This window comes from Camellia sinensis, chromosome 1 (assembly GCF_055761805.1).
Source record: "Camellia sinensis isolate YWXY chromosome 1, ASM5576180v1, whole genome shotgun sequence".
Taxonomy (NCBI): domain Eukaryota; kingdom Viridiplantae; phylum Streptophyta; class Magnoliopsida; order Ericales; family Theaceae; genus Camellia; species Camellia sinensis.
In genome coordinates, this window is record NC_138961.1 from 191,606,341 (window position 1) to 191,611,399 (window position 5,059).

At 39.4% G+C, this 5,059-nt stretch overlaps 2 non-coding genes across 2 annotated transcripts; both read left to right on the plus strand.

Moving 5' to 3' along the window:
- Positions 1 to 4,424: 4,424 nt before the first annotated feature.
- LOC114294852 (small nucleolar RNA Z103) lies at positions 4,425 to 4,523 on the plus strand. The gene has a single exon (XR_003640644.1). It is a non-coding gene; the product is annotated as a small nucleolar RNA Z103 (small nucleolar RNA).
- Positions 4,524 to 4,626: 103 nt separating this feature from the next.
- Positions 4,627 to 4,723, plus strand: LOC114294851 (small nucleolar RNA Z103). Its single transcript, XR_003640643.1, has one exon. It is a non-coding gene; the product is annotated as a small nucleolar RNA Z103 (small nucleolar RNA).
- The last annotated feature ends 336 nt before the right edge of the window (positions 4,724 to 5,059 follow it).

Consider the following 5,059-nt stretch of genomic DNA (forward strand, 5'->3'; position numbering starts at 1 on the left):
GAATGCACATGTGAATACATAAATGCCTAAACTCCATCATGTGTTAGTCAAGAGGGTCGACGACCGGAAATTGAGATACGTTTCGTCACTTTGAGTACAAAACGTTCCTCGTTTCTCGTGTTTGGACTAACTCCTATTCCAAACACAATGTAATAAGTATGGCATGCACAATGCGACTCTAGCATGCAAGCTAAATGCAATGCAACTTGGTCATGCAAACATGCAAAGGGGTGAACATGCAAACATGCACCTAGCATACACAATGTTAATACGAAACACAACAGGAACAACCTAGCAAGGATAATGGCATACACAATGCACAATGCTAATTAGGGATGACAATTTGAAACCGGCCCGACGTGACCCGACCCCCCGACCTTGAATTCAGCGGTTATTCACCGAAAAATATCCCCTACGGGCCGGGGACGGTATTTAAAAATTCATCCCCGATGATATCTGGGCCGGGGACGGGGATATGTGTTTCAGAATCAGCCCCAGCCCCGGCCCCACCCCGCCCCGCATGGTCCCCGAGCTAAAATGACCCTTTTGTCCCTGGATATATATATATGCATATGCTTGTCTTGGTTAGGGTTTCACAGAGACACACACTCAAAGCCTCTCACACTCACTCACGCCGTTCCTCTCTTTCTCTCTCTCTCGCCACTGGTCTGTCCCTCTCTCTTCCCTCCGTCACCGCCGTGCCTCCCTCCGTCACTGGCGATCCTCCCTCCGTCACTCAAAGCCTCTCACACTCACTCACGCCACTTCTCTCTCTCTCTCTCTCTCTCTCTCTCTCTCGCCACTGGTTTATCCCTCTATCTTCCTTCCGTCACCGTTGTGCCTCCCTCTGTCACCGACGATCACCGGCGATCCTCCTTCCGTCACCACCGCGCCTCCCATCTCTGTTTAGGTATCTCTCTCTTAGCTGGATTTGTGTTTTTTTATAGATCTGTTTTTTTTTAATCTATTTTATAGATCTGTCCCTGGATATATATATAGATCTGTTTTTTTTTTTTTGAATCTATTTTATATTGAACCTTCTTTAGCTGGATTAAGAGTCTTTGAATCTGTTTTTTTTGTCTTTGAATCTATTTTATATTTTTTACAATATAGATCTGGTTTCCCAGATTTTGATCTATTTTATATTGATAATCAGTTGGATTAGGAGTCTCTCTAAGCTTCTGGATGCTTTGAATTTTGGTCTTGATCATAATATGGAACAAAGATTGGTTAGCTAATCTGTAGATTTACATTTATGGAGCTTATTTTGGAAATTATTTGGTATTAAGTGTTGTTTTTGGTATTAAGATTGGAGTAGAGCAGTCTCTATATAGGCTTAAGTGTTGTTTTTGGCTATTTTGTATAGTTTGATAGGGAAGAAGGTTATACTTATTTTTTGAAGAAAAAAAAAAAGAGAGTAGGTGTTCGCAATATTGTTAAATGATGATGTTTTACCTGAATGTTTAAAATTTTATTAAGAACATGCATTGATCATCTATATAAACTAAGAAAGGTGCAGTATTTTTTGGAGCACATCTTCTATTCCTCTCTGTCGTTTCAAGGTAACAAAGGAACATATATACTTGTTTAATTTGTGTGTACATTTTTGTTGGTTTAGTAACCCAATTTTCAATGGTTTACAGGTCTGGCTTGATAGAAGATCAATCTTGTGAAGCTCTTGAAGTGGATTTTGCTAACAAGTATCTTGGAGGTGGTGCTCTTCACAGGGGTTGTGTACAGGTTTGCTTTCATGGAAAAGATGGACCTTTATTCTGATTATCAAATTATTTGGTCAATTAGAATTGTTCTTGACTTGTACTACTAGCCTTGTTTTATTCTCCTGCACATGTTCATGAAACCGGATTTAATTCAATTTCACTTATCCATGAAATAGCATTGATTGATTGCAGAGTTTAAGAAAAATTTATCTAATTCAAATCTTAGTCTCCAGAAATGTAAATTATTTGGTATTTTGATTCTATTGCTTCCTTGCATGTGGAGCTTATTCATGTTAATCTTAGTCTCCATAGATTGTTATGAAGAATGGGAAAGTTTCTTTGCCTCTTTAATTTATATTGTAGTGTTTTATTATCTTCATGAGAGATTAGTTGTTAATTCTATGCTTCCATGATTGGGAAAGAATGGGAAAGTTTCTTTGCCTCGACACTCCCATGTGGCCTAGGGGCCAACCGCCGTAGTGCTGCAACCTTGCGAGGGTCGCGTGCCCTGGTGTCTTCCTTCCATCGGGCCCTCTCCTCGAGCACTGTCCATAAGTCCGCTGACCTAGGCAACTTCGTGTGCCTAGATGTCGTTTGGTGCTTGTGCGAGGGGTAATAGCTGCTTCCCTCTGTATACGACCTTTCAGTTCTCATTCTCTCAGACCTGGAGTGATGAGTCTTAGAAGTCCTTGATTGGGTGTCGCTTGTTCTAAGGCTCCTGCTTTCTGCTTGTGATGGTGTGGTATGCCTGTCACGATTTTCTGAGTGACGAGGGGGCGTGTTGCCTTTGCGCCTCTCTCCTGTCGCTACCCCTTTTCCTTTTATCTGGCACTTCATTGTCTCCATGTCTGCCGCCATCCTCCTTATTAACTCATCTTGCTCCCTCACGCGATCCTCTAGAACTTAGGGATCAAGCCTCCGCCTCTTTCTTTCAGGACTTTGAGAGCGACGGGGACTAGTGCCCCGTCTCTCCCTAGTGTCCCTCCGAGAGTTTGCGTCGCTGGGGTTCTAAAACCGCCATGGGTGAGATAGGAGGTAAACCTTCGTGCCTCCCACCCCCCTCTGGGGTCTGCCCATCAATAACAGATTGCAGCAAGTTTTCATTGTGCACCATTGCTTTCAACTAGAGAGGAAAACTTGATCAAGAGGTTTTGTTCTTTGTGAAATTCCCACAGACGGCGCCAATTGTACGAGCACGAAATAATTCTTCTCGTATGATCTTGTTGATCAAGTTCGCGCTCCTCCAAACGTCGTTGCTTTACCTTCTGAAAACACAAACGAGAGCTAGTCGGCGGGTGTGTGCCGGAAACCCTTGCGATGCCTAAGTCAGCAGATAGACAATAGACAAAAGCTCTGAGTATTTGAAAGTCAGAATTGTGATACCTGTACATAGGTCATGTTACGAGCTTTTATAGATCCTGTGTGGCATGATCCTGTGTGGCATAATTCTAGTAGGACTCTTATTCCTTAATGTAGAGTCCTCCTAAGAATAACATTTCTAAAAGATAATACTTATCCTTAACACCCCTCTTACTGCTTTAACCAAGTGAAACGGTTTTACCACGGTAGTATGACAAAATGACCATGCTAACACACATTGATGCGGTAGATTTCACCGAGCTTTCCTTAGCTCGGTTCCATCTCGCTTTACTTAGCTCGGTTCCACCTTGCTTTTACAACACAGCTCCCTATACCTCGGTTTAGAATACTCAAATCGAGCTATTCTAAGTCATTCATGACCGAGCTAACTAGGCCTAATTGTGAAACCCATTTTACTCAGCCCACAGCTCGGTTTACTTCTACTCAGTCCTAGCTCGGCCCAGATTTACACATTTTACCCTCTCATATGGTATGATGTTTAAAGGTTTACATATTCTTTGTGTATGCTTATTGAATTGTTTTCATCATGAAAAATATTTTTGAGTGGCCATTAGATTAGAAATATTTTAAATGAATATAAATTTGAGCAAAAGCAATAACTAAAGTATTAAAACTATTAACCTAAAAGATAAACTATATAATAAACACTAAAAATTCCTATTTATTTGATTAAACTAATCATTCATAAACTAAAACCTGAAAGCACAAAGCCTCAAACCTAAATCCTAAGCCCTAGGGTCCCATGAGATGAGCATAAGGCTAGGCTTGGGCTTGAAGTTTTAACAAATGGGTCAGCCCGGTCCAAGTTCAGGAAAGTCTGTCTGGGCTTGGATCGAACTAAATCAGGCCCAAAACGTTTCCCGCTAAACGAAGAGCACACGAAAATAGCAAGTAGAATCACTACCGTACACGTGGCTTAGGAAGACAGCTTTCAGTCACCGATGATGCTCCATCAAATCAACACTCGAACTAGGGTTTTGATTTTGAAGCGCTCCCTTCTTCTCCATTCATTATATAACAACAACAGCGGCCTCTTTCCTGCATCTCTCATCGATCTCACAAGGCACTCGTCATGGCCTTTGATTAGGGTTTCAATCCTTCAAGCAAAATGTATATGAACTAGGGTTAGTCATTATTAGTTTTTATGTATATAGATGTGTGCGATAGTGATTACCAGCGCTGAAGAACAATTGGCGTTGAGTATGACCTTCTCTGTTTGTGTCTTGAACCCTAAGTGTTTTTAGGGATTAATCGAGTCAGATTCAGATACGGAAAAATTGAATTCATCAATTTTGTTGTTGATTTTGCGAATTGAAAGATTGAGAGACGGAAGGGATGAGTATTTCCCCAGATGATCGAATCTGAAATCACCGAGCGCTCTTTCTCTTGCTCGAGAAACATCCAAGCCAGGATATTCTGATCCATCTCTCTTTTTTTGAATTTTTTTTTTTTGTTCTTTATTTGTAGTTGCTTCGGTTTTTCCTGGGTTTTAAGAAAAATTAGAAATAATAAAAAAGGAAAAATAAGGATGGAAGTGATGATTATTTCCCCAGATGATCGAAGTTGAAATTACTGAGCGCTGTTCTCTTTTATTGAGAAATCCAAGCCAGGATATTCTGATCCATCTCTTTTATCAATATCAATTTCCTCTGTTTGGTTTTGAAATTTTCAAAAATAGTTTCCTTTTCGAGTTTTGTTTAGTTTTATTTTTTAAAAATTATTTTTAAATGAGTTTTTGTTTTTCTTGAATTTTTTTAATATTTTACTTTATTTTTATTTTTTAAATACATTAAAATAAATTTATTTAAAAAGTAAAATAATTTTAAAATAGAGAAAATTAGTAAAATATCATTTTCCAACTTTGTATAGTACGAAAAGTTTAAGATGATTCTTTTATTAACTAAGTTCTCTCGATGAAATTTTTTTGTAATCATAGTGGAAAATATTTTTTGTGTTACACT